General features: G+C 45.6%; 1 protein-coding gene across 1 annotated transcript in view; it reads left to right on the forward strand.

Moving 5' to 3' along the window:
- Positions 1 to 20,532, forward strand: part of fut7 (fucosyltransferase 7) — a 114,804-nt gene that overhangs the window by 93,156 nt on the left and 1,116 nt on the right. The gene's annotated exons all lie outside the window — the stretch shown is intronic.

Here is a 20,532-nt window from a genome sequence, read left to right on the forward strand (position 1 = left end):
CGTGACGAGTTAAAGAACCAGCAGAAATGGAAAACACTTTGGAGTCCAGTATTGCTATTAACTAATGGTATTTATTAGCAACTACGCAATACAGTAATATAAATGCAGATCAAACAGATTAGCAATGATTTTTTTATGTATATATATATGTGTGTGTGGAAATATATGAAAATGAAGCTTCAAGTCTAGGGGTAAATGGATAGTCCTACCATGATGAGTAAAGTTCAGTTCAGTTTGTGGTATTGAGTTGAGTAGTGACGGAAAGAGAGAGAGGGAGAGATTTGAGTCTTCAAGTGAGCTGTCACCATCAGTCTTTCCGTTGTCCTCTGAAATCCTTTAGAAGTCACCATCTGTGACCACAACAAAAAGGAGACCGTTCTTCTGTGGTGGAGCTATCAACCCAGGTGAGCGTTGGACACACAAATAACTCCCCACCGGTCACGCCCTGTTCGCACTGCAAGAGCCACTGATCGATCCTCCAAAACCCACTTTTTCTGTGGGCACAACAAAGCTCATTCAGTGTCCAAAACCATGTGTCTGAGGTCTATTATCTGACCTCCCAGCACTGAGCACCAACTGTCATTCAAACAGCTCCTTCCTTCTCTTTCTGTAAGAACGTACAAGCAGGCGATGTCCTTGGGAAAGTATAAACAAACTGTGAACAGTCTTTGTCTCTCTCTCTCTTAAAAACAAGATGTCGGTGTTAAATACCTCTCTCTTTATATCAAGGTGTTTGAATTGGGCACCCCTCTGTCTCTCTTTTCAAAAGCACAGTTCATAGGGGTAATTCAGGACCCTGTCACACTTTCAAATGTCTCCAACACTTTTCTTGCCACCAGGCCAAGCTTCCTCCTTTTCCAAATGCTAAATCCCAAGTTTCCTTCCCATTTCCCTTCATGGTTCTTCCTCAGTCAGTTCACCTATGCTCCTCAGACACAAAACTGCTAACTACCCAACTCCTCCCCATGACCAACCCCCCATGTTAACTAATCCATTATAATTGGCCCCTTCCCGCTCAGGTATTGCCCCATTCAAATCTTCCATCATCACCTGCAACCCCAACAATGCACCTGTTTGTCCCTTCCATCACTGGCCTTAATACAGAACCTTTCCTTTCTGAAGACCCCAGACACGCCAGATGTTCTTCCAACTTTATGCCCAAACTCCAGATCAAAAATACTAACAGCCAGGAGCATGCCTCTTCTACCACAGTGAAATGACTCTCATCAACATCTGTCACAAGGGTGAACATTCTCATCCTCCTTGAAGTGGCTGTAGCACCTAACCTGGTGAAAACACACCAGTCCACCCTTGCCTAGCTGTGAGTAATCACCTTCAACAGCCTTCATTCTTACCCATTGATACCATTTCCTCCTGCTCTCATTGTATCTGCTCACCACACATACCATGTCCCAGTTTGGCAGGTAATACATGACTGAAGATTGACCAAGCAGATAGTTTCTCCCCCACATTCCTTCAAAATAGTGTTAAGACAACTTCCACATGCACTGACAGAGAATTAGTGCCACAGTTTTGTTCCCCTTACAAATGTGACAAGTTATAAAATTTTAGCAGTGCTGCAGTTGATAAAACAGCTGACTCAGTTCCAGTGACCCAAGCTCAATGCTAACCTCTAGTATTGTCTCTGTGTAGGTATTCTACCACATCTCAGAAATGTTCACCCCTGTAGATTGAGGGTTGTTAATGGGGATATGTGGAGAATTGGAAAAAAAAACAGCTGATGGCTGTGTGTAGTCAATGAGCTGAGAACACTTTTCTCCGTGTCCTAACACAGAAATCAGGTTGTACCGAAGAAGTGTTTCAGGTTTCTAGAGCAGATATTATCAACGATCTTCTGATTCAGAAGGGGAAGCTGAAATGCTAAATTAGACTTGACGTCTACCTGCAAATGATTCAGGCATGCAGTAACACCATATACTGAATATATCTTAACCTCAAGCAAAAATAGATTTGATTTTTTTTTTTAAGTTCTCAAAAGCGGGTGTCCAGTTTGAGGGGAAGGAACATGTGGCCCAGAGGTATATTTAAAACATTTCCATAGGTGCAATAGAGCTGCTGTGATAGCTGGAACAACCCGTCTAGAGTATGACAAACATGATTATAGTTTGGCTGTTAAGTGGACAGCCTTAGTATTATTTTGGAGGGTTAGTATTATGGCGGTAGAGGCAGATACAGGCACGTGAAATGTGAGGGAAATGGAAGGATATGAACATTGTATAGGCAGAAAGGATTAACTTAATTGGCCAACTGACTATTAATTTATTTGGTTCAGCACAACATATTGGATCGAAGGGTCTGTTCCTGCACTGTACTGTGCTATGTTCACAATGACCTAGACTGAAGGGTCAACATACATTTTAGAAACGCATAGTGCAAGACCAAAGTGTATTTCTACCCTTCCAAACCAGTCTATGCTGGTTTGTTCAATAGATATGAGATACCACGCCCATGTGAGACATACTAAAACAGGAGGTAATGGGTCTGTTGCTAATACCATCACCATGGCAACAAAGTCATGCTTTATGTATATGAGGACTAGGCTCTGACAGAGACAATGGTTTGTTAGACACAAGATGATAACACAATGGCGACGTCAGGGACAACGATCAACTGTCCAGTCTTGGGTTGGTCAAGAAGTGATCATTGACAGTCCAGGCATTGGTCTCCAAACAGATATAAAATGTCATGAAGTATCTGAAAAATTGCGCAGACCGCACAGTAAGGTTGAAGTGCCCCTCTCACGTGACTCCAGGTGAAATATTTTCATTTAACATGAGAATTGACTGAGCTGGTAGTTAGTTTTCTTGCTGTGAACCAAAGGATGCAGGAACAGCTTTGAAAGATACAGGTGAGTAAATCAATCATGACTTATTGAATGGCAGAGAAGTTTCAAACATAACCATTTCCTCCTTGTAATGTTTCTCAATAACCTTGAACTTCCTTCTAAATTCCTCCAATCCAAAACACATCTCCATTTTGGTTCCTGAATTATTGTTTCAGAATTACTTTCATTCAATGAGGCTGAAGTGATTTGCATTCCATTTTTAAAACCGCTTGCTCCTCAGTGATACTTTATCAGCTCCTCGGCCATCCACTCCAACAGATCACACTCAGTGTCAAATTTTATAATGATTCTATTGTGATACTTGGGGGCTGCCCCCAGCAATCTTCAGACTGTGTTAGTCCTTGATGCAAACACCATTTCACTGGCATTTAGGGCAGCAATGAAGGTCCTCCATCTCTAGCGATCTTCGGGTAGCTTGCTCTCAGATTTCACTGCTGTCAGTTATGCAAGTCCCAGGAGGAGACTCCGGAATACCATTGCACTCAGATGTAGGATTCTTCATTGCCGTTCCTGTGACAATTTTGTTCACCAATCAGGGGTTGTTAGCCCCGAGCTGAACCCCTGAACCTGGAGGACCAGTGGACGACTCAGTCTGGCCTCTACCCTTTGATCTGTTTGGCATGGGTGACCTTACCAAGAGACAAAGCATAAAGCCCTGACTCCAGCTAACATAGCACTCTGGGTAATTGAGACACACAAGCCTCCAAACCACGACAGGGTTGTGGTCCTCTTGGACGATATTTCACTGCGTCAACACACAAAATACACGATGAACGCAGCTGGTTGGGCAGAATCTATGAAGAGGAATAACAGTTGATATTTTGAGGCAGTCAGTGTGAATGGGCAGGGGTAGGACTTCTTCCACTTACAAGGATAAGCATCAGGAGGGAGATCTGTGGGGAGGGATGAACAAACAAGGGAGTTATGGAGAGAACAATCCCTGCAGAAAGATGGCGTGGGGAAGGAGGAAAGATATTTAGTGATAGGATCTCTTTGAAGAGGGCAGAAGTGGCAGAGAACAGTGTGCTGGCTGTGGAGGCTCATGGTGTGGCAGGAAGGGAAAGGGGAAAGGGGAAAGGGGAACTGGGAACACTGTCCCCGTTATGATGGGGTGAGGGCAGAGGTCCAGAAGATGGAGATGAGGGCCAGGACAGCATTGATGGTAGAGGAAAGGAAACTGTTCCTTGAAGGGCATCTCAGATGTTCTGAAATGGAAAGCCACATCCTGAGAACAGATACTGAGAAAGGGGAATATTATTTTTGCAAGTGATGGGGTGGGAAGAGGTATAGTCAAGGTGGCTGTAAGAGTCAGTAGGTTTATAAAACATACCATAAGACCACAAGACACAGGAGCAGAATTAGGCAATTCAGCCCATCGTTTGTTCCACCATTTGATCATAGCTGATTCATTTTCATCTCAGCTACATTTTCTCCATAATCTTTCATGCCCCAGTTTTTCAAGAATCTATATCCTCTGCCTTAAGTACACTCAATGACCTGGCCACCACAGTTATTGTGGCAACAAATTCTGGATTCACCACCATGAGTAAAGAAATTTCCTTTCTAAATGGAGGCCCCTCTCATCCTAGACTCCCCCACTATAGAAAACATCCTCTCCCTCTCCAAACCTTTCAACACCTGATGGGTTTCAATGAGATCCTCGCTCATTCTTCTAAATTCAGCAAAGGGCAAAAGATCACTCAGTTTTCCAAGTGGGCCCTCACAGTGTCTCATAAAGCTTCAGAATTACATCTTTGTTTTTAATATTCTGGTTCTCTTGAAATGAATGCCAATGTTGCATTTGCCTTCCTCATCAGACTCAATCTCCAAGTTAACCATTAGGCAATCTTGCACGAGAACTCCCAAGTCCCTTTACACCTCATATTTTGTATTTTCTCCCCGTTTATTAAATAATCTACACTTATTTCTACTACCAAAGTGCATAACCATATAGTCCCAAACATTGTATTCCACTTGCCACTTCCTTCTCTATACTCCAAATTTAACTCCTTCTGCAGCCTCCCTGCTTCCTCAACACTATCTGCCCCTCCATCTATCTTCGTATCATCAGTAAATTTGTCCACAAAGCCATCAGCTCAGTATTCCAAATCATTGACATACAACGCAAAAAGCAGTCCCAACAGCGACCCTTGCAGAACACCCCTAGACACCAGCAGTCAATCAAATAAGACTCCTTATTCCCTCTCTGCCTCCTGCCATCATGAGTATGTATGCTTCTACCTCTCCTGTGATACCATGGGCTCTTTTTTGCTAAGCAGCCAAGTGTTTCCCGCTCGTACCTCTCCACAGTAATACTGATACATCTGTCTTGTCACTCTTAAAACTGCAGGGCAAATTCCATCATTTTAAGATCATTGCCTTGTAAGGATTAAGCTCCCTAATCAAATCTGGTTCAGTACACAGCCAATCCAGAATAGCTGACCCTCAAATGAGCTCAACCACAAGCTGCTCTAAAATGCCATCTCGAAATTCTCTCTTGGGATCTAAAACTGGCAACAACCGGCTTTCCCCTTATCTACCTGCATATTTAAATCTCTATGTCTATTGTAACATTGACCTTTTGACATGTATTTTCTATCACCATTACAATTTGTAGCCCACACCCTGGCTACTGTCTTTTTATCCTTCAAGTTCCTAACTCTACCCACAATTCGACATCTTCCAAGATTTGATTTCACTTTGTACCAGAGTAACACCACCCCTCTGCCTACCCAACTGTCCTTTTGATGTATTGTTGAATGTCAAGCTCCCAACTATAATTTTCTTTCAACAATGACCCGTGATTCCCACATCATACCTGCCAATCCAGATCATCTACTTTATTCCATACACTGTTCATTCAAATATGACACTTACAGTCCTGTATTCATCACCCTTTGATTTTGAATCAGTAGACTGTCCATCTCCAGAGATGGAGACAGATTGAGGAAAGGGATATAGGTGTCAGACATGGGCAGGATGGGAGGCAAAGTTGATGAAATTGCTGAGCTCAGCATGGTTTCAGGAAGTAGCAATAATGCAGTCGATAACAGAGCAGAAAGAGTCGATGAACATTACCAATGCATTTATTTTTATTTACAAATACAGTACCGCACAGTAAAGGGACCTTCTGGCCCCAACAAGCCCAATTAACCTACAAGTACACCTCCCACAACTCTTCAGCATGTGGGAGGAAACCCACATGGTCACAGTGAGAATGTACATAACACAGTGGCGGGAATTGAACTATGATTTCTGGCCCTGTAATAGCGTTAGCCTAACCACTACGCCACTGGCCTGCCTTGGAATGTGGACCATTCCACATAGCCAACAAAGACAGGCATATCTGGGGCCCCAAGTCTACACTTTGGGCTTGGGGAAAAGTGGAAGGAGCTAAAACAGAAATTGAGTGGAAGAACCAGCTCAACCAAATGAAGGGTGACGGTAGAGGGGAGATGGACTCCCATCCGAGTTGAACATTGATTTCTTTTTCAGTAAATTGTCTCCCTCTTCCAAATCTCCTCCCTCCTTTGCCACTCCAGCTCCCCTCTTGCCCTTTCTCCTCACCCACCTATGACCTTGGAGCTGTGATGCTGTGGCCATTACTGAGACTTGGATGGCTCAGGGGCAGGAATAGTTACTTCAAGTACCAGGCTTCAGATGTTTCAGAAAGGACAGGGAGGGAGGCAAAAAGTAGTGAGAGTGTGGCAGTGTTGATCAGACACTCACACCTGCAGAAGAGGAGGAAGTTATGGAGGGATTGTCTATGGAATCTTTGTAGGTGGAAGTTAGGAACAGGAGGGGCTCAATAACTCTACCGGGTGTTTTTTATTTTTTTATATATATCTATATCTATATCTATATCTATATATACACACACCACCCGATAGTAACAGGCACATCGAGGAGCAGATTCTGGAAGGTATAATAACAGGGTTGTTGTGGTGGGAGATTTTAATTTCCTGAATATCAATTAGCATCTCCCTAGAGCAAATGGTTTAGATGGGGTGGAGTGGAGTTTGTTAAATATGTTCAGGAAGGTTTCTTGACACAATATGTAGATAAGCCTACACGAGGAGAGGCTGTACTTGATCTGGTATTGGGAAATGAACCTGGTCAGGTGTCAGATCTCTCAGTGGGAAAGCATTTTGGAGATAGTGATCACAATTCTATCTCCTTTGCCATAGCATTGGAGGGGGATAGGAACAGACACATTAGGAAAGCGTTTAACTGGAGTAGGGGAAAATGAGGCTATCATGCAGGAACATGGAAGTACAAATTGGAAACAGATGTTCTCAGGGAAACGTACAGAAGAAATGTGGCAAATGTTCAGGGGATATTTGCGTGGGGTTCTGCATAAGTACATTCCAATGAGACGGAAAGGATGGTAGGGCACAGAAACTGATGTACAAAGTCTGTTGTAAATCTAGTCAAGAAGAGATTACGAAAGGTTCAAAAAAAAACTAGGTAACGATATGAATCTAGATTATAAAGCTAGCAGGAAGGAGTTTAAGAATGAAATTAGGAGAGCCAGAAGGGGCCATGAAAAGGCCTTGGTGGCCAGGATTAAAAAAAAACCCCAAGGCATTCTACAAGTATGTGAAGAGCAAGAGGATAAGGCGTGAGAGAATAGGACCAATCAAGTGTGACAGTGGAAAAGTGTGTATGGAACCGGAGGAGATAGCAGAGGTACTTAATGAATACTTTGCTTCAGTATTCACTATGGAAAAAGATCTTGGCAATTGTAGGGATGACTTGCAGTGGACTGAAAAGCTTGAGCATGTAGATATTAAGGAAGAGGATGTGCTGGAGCTTTTGGAAACCATCAAGTTGGATAAGTCACCGGGACTGGACGAGATGTACCCCAGGCTACTATGGGAGGCGAGGGAGGAAATTGCTGAGCCTCTGGTGATGATCTTTGCATCAATGAGGACAGGAGAGGTTCCCGAGAATTGGAGGGTTGCAGATGTTGTTCCCTTATTCAAGAAAGGGAGTAGAGATAGCCCAGGAAATTGTAGACCAGTGAGCTTTACTCCAATGGTTGGTAACTTGATGGAGAAGATCCTGAGAGGTAGGATTTATGAACATTTGGAGAGCCACATGATTAGGAATAGTCAGCATGGCCTTGTCAAAGGCAGGTCATGCCTTACGATCCTGATTGAATTTTTTGAGGATGTGACTAAACACATTGATGAAGGTAGAGCAGTAGATGTAGTGTGTATGGATTTTAGTAAGGCATTGGATAAGGTACCTCATGCAGGGCTTATTGAGAAAGTAAGGAGGCGTCGGATCCAAGGGGACATTGCTTTGTGGATCCAGAACTGGCTTACCTGCAGAAGGCAAGAAGTGGTTGTAGATGGGTCATATTCTGCATGGAGGTTGGTGACCAGTGGTGTGCCTCAGGGATCTGCTCTGGGACCCCTACTCTTCATGATTTTTATAAGTGACCTAGATGAGGAAGTGGAGGGAGGTGTTAGTAAATTTGCTGATGACGCAAAGGTTAGGGTGTTGTAGATAGTATGGAGGGCTGTCAGGCTACAGCAGGATATTGTAGGTTGCAAAACTGGGCTAAGAACTAGCAGATGGAGTTCAACCCAGGTAAGTGTGAAGTGATTCATTTTGGTAGGTCAAATATGATGGCAGAATACAACATTAATGGTAAGACTATTGGCAGTGTGGAAGATCAGAGGGATCTTGGAGTCCGAGTCCATAGGACACTCAAAGCTGCTGTGCAGGTCGACTCTGTGGTTAAGGCGGCATACAGTACATTCACCTTCAATCGTGGGATTGAGTTTAAGACCCAAGGGGTAATGTTGCAGCTATATAGGACCCTGGTCAGACCCCACTTGGAGTACTGTGCTCATTTCTGGTCTCCTCATTATGGGAAGGATGTGGAAACCACAGAAAGTGTGCAGAGGAGATTTACAAGGACGTTGCCTGGATTGGGGAACATGCCTTATGAGAATAGGTTGAGTGAACTTGGCCTCGTTTCCTTGGAGCAACAGAGGATGAGAGGTGACGTGATAGGGTTGTACAAAATGAGAAGCATTAATCATGTGAATAGTCAGAGGTCTTTTCCCCAGGGCTGAAATAGCTAGCAAAAGAGGGCAGCAGTTTTAAGGTGCTTGGAAGTAAGTACAGAGATGTCAGGGGCAAGTAGTTGTTTTTTTAAAATAAATGCAGAGTGGTGAGTGCATGGAATGGGCTACCAGCGACAGTGGTGGAGGCAGATACGATAGGATCTTTCAAGAGACCCCCGTACGGGTACATGCTGTTCAGAAAAAGAGAGGGCTGTGTGTAACCCTCAGTAATTTCTAAGGCAAGACATGTTCAGCACAACTTTGTGGACCAAAGGGCCTGTATTGTGCTGTAGGTTTTCTATGTTTCTAACCTCCCTCTGGTGCCAGTCCTCCTTTGCTTTCTCCCATGGTCCACACTCCGATCAGATTCTTTTCAGCCCCTTAACTTTTCCCACACCACCTCCCAGCTTCACTTCATCCTCCCATCCACTGAACCACCATCCCCCTCAGCTGGCTTCACCCATCCATCACCTGTCAGCTTGTGCTCCTTCGCCACCCCTCTTCCACCTTTTTCTGGATTCTTCCCCCTTCCTTTCAGGCCTGGTGGAGGGTCTCAGCCCAAAATGTCAACTTTTTTTTCCCCTCTTCATAGGCATTGCTGATTTTCTCCAGCATTGTGTTTCTCTAGATTTCCATTATCTGTAGAATCTCTTGCCGTTCACTATGCGCTTCAATGTACATGTGACAAATGAAGCTAAGGGTTAGAATGGGGCAAATACAATAAAACTTGTGATTATTGGCATTTAAGAATTCAAGCTGACATTGGCAATATACATTTTGCAGCAGCTCACAAAACTGCTAGACACTGAGCTATGATCACTGCAAATCACAGCCTGTAATTTCCCCTTTTTAAAAAAGTGTACTTTTGAACCATTTAGATGAACTAGCAATTTTGCGATCTCCTGAAGGATTCGACAAATGTGACTACAGGTCCAGCTGGGACAGACACCACATTGAGGCCCAACTGCGGAATTCAAACCCATGCTGAGCACCATTACCCCAAGCCGATTAAAATCGTTAAGGCCCCCCAAACCAGAGTTCAGTGACATCTGCCTGCTTTTGACCATCTCCCTTCTATTGTTGCTGCTACCATCGGGTGCAAGAGTGTTGGGTCCCAAGCCGCCAGGATCGGGTGAAGTTGCTCTGGAGCCATCAGGCTCCTGCGCCGGATTCATTTGACTCCGTGTTGAACTGACTCTGCAGCTGAAGACTTAATTTTGGTGACTAACGTTCAATATGTTATTTGTTTATATACAAGTATTTGCACGATTTGTCCTTTTACATTAGATGATTGGTAGTCTTTGCTACGTGTGGTTTTTTTTGCGGATTCTATTGCGTTTCCTTGTTTCGTGGGTGCCTGCAAAAAAGATGAACCACAAAGCGGTACATTGTATACACACTTTTGATATTAAATTTTAACTCTGATTACCCTTCAAGCATCAGGCTCCTGCAGCAGCATGGATAACTTCACTCACCTCAACACCGAACCGATTCACCTCACAGCCACAAGAGGTACTGCAGATGCTGGAAATCTAGAGCAATACACACAATGTGCTGGAGGAGCTCAGCAGGTCGGGCAGCCTCTATGGATAGGAATAAATAGTTGACACTTCGGACAGAAACCCTTCAACAGGAGTTGAGATTCACCTCAACTTTCAAGAACTCGACAACTCTTGTTCTTAGTATTATTATTTTTTTTTGCACGTTGGTTGTTTGTGTGTAGTTTTTCATTGATTCAATTGTATTTCTTATTTCTGTGAATGCCTGCAGAAAATCAATGCCAATCAATGGTTGTATATGGTGACAAATACACACTATAATAATAAATTTACTTTGAATTTCGATTTTGGTAGGGTTATCCAGATAAACAATTATTTTTTTTATATAAGAAGCCCAAAGAACAGTCACGGACCATGAGAATCCACATAGGCCACTCAGTCGTCCAAGCTGATATTTCAATGTATATCAGATACGCAAGAGAAAGAAATGAAAGGTCAGAGAACAGAATAGGAAACAGGTCAATTGATCAGACACAGGAAGATATAGACTTTTGGCTGAATTAGGGTTCAATCTGAATGGCTGAGAAAGCTGAACACACCCCTGGAGGCGATTTAGAATTTTATAAAATCACTCAAGTGCCATAAGCAAAATACAGTAGCATTTCTTTCAAGGTGGAAAGCTAGAGGATTAGCTTGGATCTGGGCTCAGTCCTTTTATCAGGAGGATTTTGTAGGTAATTAGTTGTGAGCCTATTAGTTCCTCTTGAACCAGCAGGACAGAACAGTTCCTCCCTCTGCTTACAGGACTGTTAAAGTGGTGCCACCTGGTGGGCACCCAAACAATTGCAAAAGACGAATAAACACCAAGTCTGTTCCACTACTCAATCTCATGGACAGTTCCTACCTCATTACTTTTCCCAATCTACTTAACCAAGTAAAAGTATGTGGATTTCAACCTTTACCATCTTAATGTCCATAATACAGGGGGGAGGGGTGAAAAAAAGAACAAAAATTCTCAATGCCAAGTGGAAAAAATAACAGGGCCATCTCTCGACAAAGCCCAACCTCTCAGTATCTGCCATATACAAACTATCAGAATCTAGTAAAAGTTCTGCTGCTATTCCAAGGACAATGACTATGCCCCAGGAATCACCTTTGTCGGTGCATCTTCTTTTAAATGAGCTTAGGCTGATCTCAGCTTTCACTAGATGCACATGTATATTTCACTGTCACAATATTGCTCCTGGAACTGAGATGCCACCTACCCAACCTGTTAAGATTCTATCTGCCCCAGAATGTTCCCAAGTCCCAGGAACCAAAAGCCCTCCCTACTTGCACAATTTCTCCAGCCATACACTACATTCCTTCTACCAGCAGACAGTATCAGATACTAATTAAGATTATGATCTTTGATATCTTGCTTTGTATCCTCCTTACTGGCACTGCAGGACTTCATCCTTCCACGCCTCCCCAACACCCACCCCCCCACCCCACAACCATACCATTGGTAACTATGTGGACCACAACTCCAAACTCTTCACCCTCCCAGCTTTGGGAGCATTGCAAACACTCACCAATGTTCAACCTGTGCAATAAATACATGTAAGGGGTTTCTCTTTTTTTTTTAAATGTCACTGCGTAGTCTAATTAAAATGGCTTCTTTGTTATGTTAACTGCTGAGAAAGCCCTTCCCACTAGCAGTTTGTTTGAATCACATTACTGATAAGATGTTATGAACCAATTGTGATAGTTATGTTTTTGGTGTATCTGTAAGATATTGTGGGGGGGGGGGGGGGGGGGGGGGGGGGGGGGGGGGAGGGGGGGGGGGGAGGGGGGGAAGAGGGGGGGGGAGAGGGGGGGGGGGAGGGGGGGAAGAGGGGGGGGAAGGGGGGGGGGGGGGGGGGAGAGGGGGGGAGAGGGGGGGGGGGGGGAAGAGGGGGGGGAAGAGGGGGGGAAGAGGGGGGGGGAGGGGGGGGAAGAGGGGGGGGGGGGAGGGGGGGGAAGAGGGGGGGGAAGAGGGGGGAAGAGGGGGGGGAGGGGGGGGAGGGGGGGAGAGGGGGGGAGGGGGGAAGAGGGGGGAGAGGGGGGGAGGGGAGGGGGGAGGGGGGGAGAGGGGGGGAGAGGGGGGAGGGGGGGAAGAGGGGGGGAGGGGGGGGAGGGGGGGAAGAGGGGGGGGAGGGGAGGGGGGGGAAGGGGGGGGAAGAGGGGGGGGAGAGAGGGGGGAAGGGGGGGGAGGGGGAGGGGGGGGAAGAGGGGGGAAGAGGGGGAGAGGGGGGGGGAAGAGGGGGGGAGAGGGGACACACACACACACGATGGACCAGGTGCTGTGAGTCCACTAATAGGGTCAAACCCCGAGTGGGGCGTTCGGCGAGGAGGAGACAGAGACGGAGACAGACTCATGTGGAGCGTCTGGTCGACCACCGTTGTTGGTCCCAGGCGGCCGGTCGAGGTGGTCGCAGGGTGAAGAAGGGTCCTGAGCTCCAACTGTTTGTGTACGAAGAAATTGAACTTTGATAAGTGTGGCACCTTTGATTTTCCTTTTATATTTTATTCTCTATTGATATAATTGCAGTAATATCTATAAACTGTAAATCATTTAATCGTATCTGGTGTATTGTCTGTTATTTGGGCGGGGTGGGGTACCTCACACGGCATCCACACAAACTGATTCCCCAGTTTGGCAGGGCCGAGGGCTGTTTCCCTAGACGACAGCGGGCTGAGCGACCCTGAGGCTGGCCAGGGGGGCTACATTGTGTGGGCTTTTGTCTGGGATTGGATCTACTGGTATGCTGTGTTGTTGCCCTGTTTAAATCAGTAATGTGCGTCTCTGTGGCTTATTTGCTGGTTAGTGCTGTATGCGAGGTGGGTGAGGTCTTTGTTCGAGTTCAGACTAGCATTGATGAGTTGGAGGTGGGACTCAGGGCTGTCCATGCTGTTGGGAGAGAGAGAGGAAAGAGTGGTCTGATTTGGAGGTAGGGTCTGCGAATAAATGCTCTAGCTCTGGCAGGCTCCGCCTGGCGTTTGGGATAGTGCCCGCCCCAAGAGGGGTGGAGGCGTGCGAGACGTGGGCAGAGCGGATCTCTCAGTTGTTAGATGAGTGGCAGTGCTCGGTTGAGGGAGAGCGACAGGGATTGGTTGAAAGTTTATTAGGTGGGCTGGAGACGGTGTTAGAGCTGTCAGGTTCACTTACACCGTAGTGACAGCTGTCAGTTATTTGAAAGAGGGGGATAAGTTTCCAGTGTGTCTTCTCTGGCTAGGAGGGCAGCTAAATTGCTTGCAGTGCCGGGGGGATCATTTCAGGGGATCAGCCCCTCCTTCAGTTGTTCAGCTGATCAGAGAGGTGTCGGGAAACTTAGTGGAGGCCCAGTGGGGAACGGCTAGGCGTCTCCGGGGAAGCACGTTTCCAGCAATGTACCAATGAATTTCCGGAAGGAAAAGACCCTATTCCCGAAGGCTTAGAGGGACCACGCCCCAGGGTGTCGTTACGGATAGAGGGAAGCGATGCTAAAGCCATCCTCGACCCCGGGGCACAGATCAAGATGTTGTACAGTTCGTCTTACAACCGGTGTCTGAAGCATTTACCCTTGACAACCGCAAGGGCACCGGAGATTCTGGGTACTAGTCTCAGTAGTTATCCAGAAGACGATGATTGGTTAATGACCCTGGAGTTAATGGGGGCATTGTCTGGGCACCCAGCATGTCGAGTTGCTTCTGAGGACGTGTGTAGCAGCCTTGAGCCGGTACCGAATTTAAGCGAGACCCAGCGGTGGTACGGCCTGGGGAAAGTAGCTGAGGGTGAGACCCTCTTAGTAGAGGCTCTGAACTACCACGAGGGAGGGGAATTGACCGCTGAAGACACCTCAGTGAGAGAGAGGTCGCAGCAACTGGACCCTGGCAGCGTGGAAGGGGTGTGGGTGTGTGTATTATGCGATGTAGTTTAATGTGCTGGATCTGAGGAGTGGATGTTGCCAGATCCCGAGGAGTGTGGCTGTCGAGCCGAAGACGGCCATTATTAGTTCCCTAGGATTCTTCTGAACTGAAAAGATGCCCAAGGGCATATCCGGAGCCCCTGCATCCTTCCCGCGGGGCATGAGGAAGACCATGGGGGAAGTGAAGGTGTGTGAAGTTTTGGTGTATGTAGATGACCGCCTAGAGCTTGGATTCGCCTGGGGGGACTATGAAGCGAGGCGAGTGGCTGAGCCCGGGCGACAGAAGCGAAGTCACATGCGGAGGAGTTTATGGCTGGAGGAGTTTGGTGCAATGTGAAGAAAATGACCCGACATACCAGTTGAACTTCCTGGTGTTCGGACAGACGGTGGTGGACCTGGGGATGGAAACCCAGGTCGTCAATCTGAATGCGACACAGGGGAGAGAGGGGATTTTCACCGCTGAACTGAGTGCTCAGAAATGCCGGCCAGAGACTGAGTGCCGCACTTGTGGGACGACCATTGCAGACTTGGAATTCACGCTCGTCAACGTGGAGAAGGAGTAACGGAATTCCAAGCCAACACTGCGGTCATGTACTGATGATTTAATCCAGTGAGAGGAAACAGTGACCCACCTTCGAAGGGATCAGCAGAAACTCAAGACGTTGATTCCGAAAAGATTGGAAGACGGCCAAGTTGGGGAAGATCAAGGAAATGTTCTGACTAAGGCCAACAGAAAACCGAGAGCCCAGGGAGGGGAGTTTGCCTCCACTCCCGAGCAGGTGAAGAAATGGAGGACAGATCTCAGAAAAGGGAGGTGGACGCTTGAAAGGAACCTGAAGATGACTATCAAGAGTTTAAATGAAGTGGAAAAACTGAAAGTTGACCTGGAAGACATCATCAGGAAGAAAAAACTAGAGGCTGAACATCCTTTAACTGCTGCTTTTCAGGTCAGGGTGGAAGAAGCTGGTGGGGTAGCTGCGTCCCAGATGGAGATGGCCAAGAACCCTGAGTCAGAGCTGTTGAGGCTGTGGTGAGAGTTGAAGGAGTCTCCGAAGAAACTGACGTCTCGACTGCAGGAGGCTGAAGGGGTAGCCCCAGCTAAATGTTTCAGTTTGGAGAAACTCAAACAGCAGCTACCGATCGAGGGAACAAAGCAGAATACGGATTAGAACGATGATGTGCTGAACATGTGGTACAGGCTGCCTTTCGCTACCTTCCCCGTAATTGAGGAAGAGACCTTTGGCCCTTCTCCCACCGAGTCAGGTGTAGTGGGGAGGGCTAGCTGTGGGCAGTCTGAGTTACAGCAGGACCAGGAGGGAAAAGAAGCGGGGCCCCGGACACGGGACTGCTAGTTGTAATGGTGGCCTGAGTGAGAGAGGAGTCGGCAAGCAGGCCCAAGGTATCCCTAGTAGTGTCTGAGCCTTTAGGGTTTAGGTGAGGGGGTACGGAGGTCTTGGAGGTTTAGGGAGCTCTCAGACAGGTTGGCCTATGTAGCACCCGTGGACGGGCAGAAGGGCCACTGTTTGGGGAGCAATGTCACTGTGTGTATCTGGATGGATTTCTGTGTCTGTAGGACTGGTTGCCGAGTTATTTAGAAGTCATGAGGACATGACTTTATTTGGTGGGGGGGGGGGCGAAAGAGTGCAAGCGGTTTCTTTTTTTTAATGTCACTGCATAGTCTAATTAAAATGGCTTCTTTGTTATGTTAACTGCTGAGAAAGCCCTTCCCACTAGCAGTTTGTTTGAATCACGTTACTGATAAGATGTTATGAACCAATTGCGATAGTTATGTTTTTGGTGTATCTGTAAGATACTGTATGCGCGCGATTTTGGGGCAGAAGGCGGGAGAGAGAGAGACACAGAGGATGGACCAGGTGCAGACGGAGACGGGCTTGTGTGGAGCGTCTGGTCGACCACTGTTGTTGGTCCCAGGCAGCCGGTCGAGGTGGTCCGAGGGGTTGCAGGATGAAGAAGAAGGGTCCTGAGCTCCAACTGTTTGTGCACGAAGAGACTGAACTTTGATAAGTTTGGCACCTTTTATTTTCCTTTTATATTTTATTCTCTCTTAATTATATAGTTCCAGTAATATCTATAAACTGTAAATCATTTAATTGTATCTGGTGTATTGTCTGTTATTTAGGCGGGGTGGGGTACATCACACAGCAGCCACATAAACTGATTCCCCAGTTTGGCGGGGCCAAGGGCTGTTTCCCTAGACGACAGTGAGCTGAGTGACCCTGAGGCTGGCCAGGGGGACTACATACAAAACAGGCCTTACTTAACACAACTGATACTAAATATCCTCACTCAAACCTGTCCTGTCTACAGCATTACCTTCTGGCAATGGAAGATTCACAGGTCCCTCAAAAATATGGACAGATAAATATCACTGCTGTCTTCAGTTCTTGGAGATCAAACCATGCATAAAATTTGAACTATCAGCCAATAACGCCTGCACTCCTATACATTTGAGCCTTGGAACATGGGGAAAGAACTTTCATAAACATTAGAGATGTCACCAGTGTCTCTGCAAAATCCTTTATGTCCACTGGCAGAAACAAACTCAGTGTCCTCTCCTGGGCCAAAACCACACCACTCTCAGAAAGATGATAGAAAAGTGAGAGCTATGTAGAAGGGAAGGCTCGATTGATTCTAGGTTAAAAGGCTGGCACGTCATGAGTCACAGCCTATTCTGTGTTATCGTGCTCTATTATAATTGCTGTCACTGACTTCTGGGAATCCCCAGACTAGGTCTGTCCAGAACACAAAAGACCTCAAAGCTTGAGCCTTTCCTTCAGAAGTTGAATATGAACAAGAATCCAAATTCTCCCAAACAATCCCTCTCACCCCACTTGTGGCAGAATCTGCAGTTCCCATATTGACTTGCCCAGCCACCTCAGAAGCAAGTTGTCCTCAGTCCAGACAGAAGACCAGAGTTGAAAAAAGCTTTCATTACCCAGACTTCTGAAGCAGCGAAACCCAGCCTCAGCAATTCCTCAGTCTGTAAGCACCAACAGACAACAATTAGTCACCTCTCTGAAATCTTTGCTTGAATTTCATTTTCCAACAAATGTGCAACATTTCAAACCAATTGACAATTTTGTTTTTACAACCATTTGTAGAGTTGGTCTTAGTCCATTAATTTTTATACAATGTTATGACTCAAAATGATAATCATTTCTCCCTCCAAATGCCATCTGACCTGCAACTTTCTGGCATTGCTACTTGTTCTGTGGCTTCCATATAGGACATAGAGCAGTATAGCAACAGAACCTTTGGCCCAACAATGTCATGTCAAATTAATTGCACTCTTATCCAAACTAAATCATTCTGCCTACAATATGTCCAAGTACCAAGTTGTGTTTTTTTTTAAAAAATTTGAAGAGTTAGATTGTTTCTGGCTCATGGGAATAAGCTTCTGACAGGAACCAGGTTTCAAACGCAGTCAGGCTGTAGCCTCAGATCACCCATCTCTGGGTTGGTCACATGCTGGCGGAAGAGTTTGCACATCTTCACATCCAGACTGTGCAGAAAACAACCCAGAGACAGCACCATCAACTGATCATTCTTACCTAATGCAACCATGACAACAGGCACACAGCATAATTAACAGATAACTGGCATCCACATGGAGACTAGAAGCCTTCGAACTGAACCAGCCTCATTGGCTTAAATGTTTTATTTGCCAGATATGACAGACATCCAAAGTTTAAAAGACAGGCACAGGGAAAGATCAGTTGATGTATTGCACAAAGTAAATAATCGATAAATGCAGTTTCCATTTCAAGTTTCTTTTACATACAGTATGATACAATAGTATACTTACAATAATGATTTATTTCGGTTGCAGGCAGGCTTTATCCAGCATTTTGATTGTCACCATCACACTGAAGTCTGGCCCCACAGCTGCTATTGGACAGTTAGCCACTAGATGGCGCACCTAAGGTTTTCTTTCACAGGTCAGTGAATGCAGAGAGCAAAATCTGTTTATCTGTCAGTGAAGCACACAGGATCAAAGACCCAATGTATTCTACACTGATATTAAATGCAATAGGCTTAGTTGGAGATAAAGTTGCAATTCACCAAGTTGATACTTGTGTTTAGGTTACTAACAAGGTGTGGAAACTGATGTCAATGAGAATCAGAAGGTATTTGCCAGAGGCAAACAGGGACCAGGTCTGGTTATTATTTGGAAAGCAAAGTTAACTGTCAAAGCAGATAATAATGTTGTTCTCCTGCAATGAGGCCCCAAACCTTTTCTACAGCATACATTAATTAGCCAAAGAAGGAGTCCCAACTTGTAGAAAGGCTAGTTGTAAAGACGAGGGCAAGAGGCTGCAATGCAAAAACAAATGGAATGTAAATGGAGCAATTCAGGTGGGAAGGTGAGTGACTTTGCAATAAATTCAATTTTTCCTTCACATTGACACAGATGCAAAAAACTCAAAATAAAACATGCTAGTGCTTAGAGTTGGCCTCTCTGAAGTCACAGAACCTTGGTAAAATTACATCTGGAGCCTTCCACCTGTTTTTAAAATGCAGATTTACCAAAACCAATTTAAATGGTTATATTTGCAAGAGATGCAAGATTATCCAAAATGTTTAGTTCTTTATCATTTAGAGCAGGCATTCACAACCTTTATACCATAGACTCCTAGCACTAAACAAGGGGTCCGTGAACCCCTGATTTAGAGGGAGAGAATCAGATTAGGGTTGGGATGATCAGCAACAAGATTGGGTAATATAGGCAAGTGGGTCTGGGATAAATTCTGCAAAAGAATTGGGTGCTGTAAAAGTCATGCTTAAGGAAGACAGTGAACAGGTCAATGGTATAAAAAGAATAAATGGCATACTAGTTGGGATGGAGTGAGCAGAAAGCAAATACATTTCCTTTGTTTCTGCCCGGGTAAGCAACTGACCAAATGATCATGCAACTCTGCCACTGCCTTGTGATAGCACATTGACCATGTTCAACTCACCGACCATTCAGGGTGAACACCTTTGCAGTATTTCACACGCCAAGTACATCATCATGGGTACACAGTATCCCAAGTATTACAAAAACCAGAACATCCTCACCAAGGTCACAAGTTATACCCAGCAGATTTAGCTGAGCACAGCCTCATCCGACTAACTCCCCTATTTCCCATTGACACATTTTATCAGTTTCACCTACGTCACACCTGACCACCAATATCCACATGACCTTCAGCTCAGCTGCCTCAAAATGGGCATGAATCAACATATAAATGTTCATCAGTGTAATGCTAGATCTAAGAAAAAAGTAGTGTTACAATCAATAGCCATTCATCCAACAGGTGGATTTACACTCAAAATACTTCATAGCAGAAGCCATTAAACCCCCCCCCACCCCCCCCCCCGCCGCCACTGAACCCAGCTCAGGCATAAAGATTCTGCTATGAAAATGGATAAGGGAGAGCCAGTGGATGTAGTGTACCTGGACTTTCAGAAAGCCTTTGATAAAGTCCCACATAGGAGATTAGTGGGCAAAATTAGGGCACTTGGTATTGGGGGCAGAGTACTGACATGGATTGAAAATTGGCTGGCTGACAGGAAACAAAAAGTAGTGATTAACAGGTCCCTTTTGGAATGGCAGGCGGTGACCAGTGGGGTACCGCAGAGTTCAGTGTTGAGACCGCAGCTGTTTACATTATTAATGATTTAGATGAGGGAATTAAAAATAACATTAGCAAATTTGCCAATGACACAAAGCAGGGTGGCAGTGTGAAATGTGAGGAGGATGTTATGAGAATGCAGGGTGACTTGGACAGGCGGGATGAGTGGGCAGATGCATGGCAGATGCAGTTTAATGTGGATAAATGTGAGGTTATACACTTTGGTGGTAAGAACAGGAAGGCAGATTATCTAAATGGAGTCAAGTTAGGAAAAGAGGAAGCACAACGAGATCTAGGTGTTCTTGTACATCAGTCACTGAAAGCAAGCATGCAAGTACAGCAGGCAGTGAAGAAAGCTAATGGCATGCTGGCCTTCATAACAAGGGGAATTGAGTATAAGAGCAAAGAGGTCCTTCTGCAGCTGTACAGGGCCCTGGCAAGACCACACCTGGAGTACTGTGTGCAGTTTTGGTATCCAAATTTGAGGAAGGACATTCTTGCTATTGAGGGAGTGCAGCATAG

The sequence above is a fragment of the Mobula hypostoma genome, chromosome 21 (genome assembly GCF_963921235.1).
Source record: "Mobula hypostoma chromosome 21, sMobHyp1.1, whole genome shotgun sequence".
Taxonomy (NCBI): Eukaryota; Metazoa; Chordata; class Chondrichthyes; order Myliobatiformes; family Myliobatidae; genus Mobula; species Mobula hypostoma.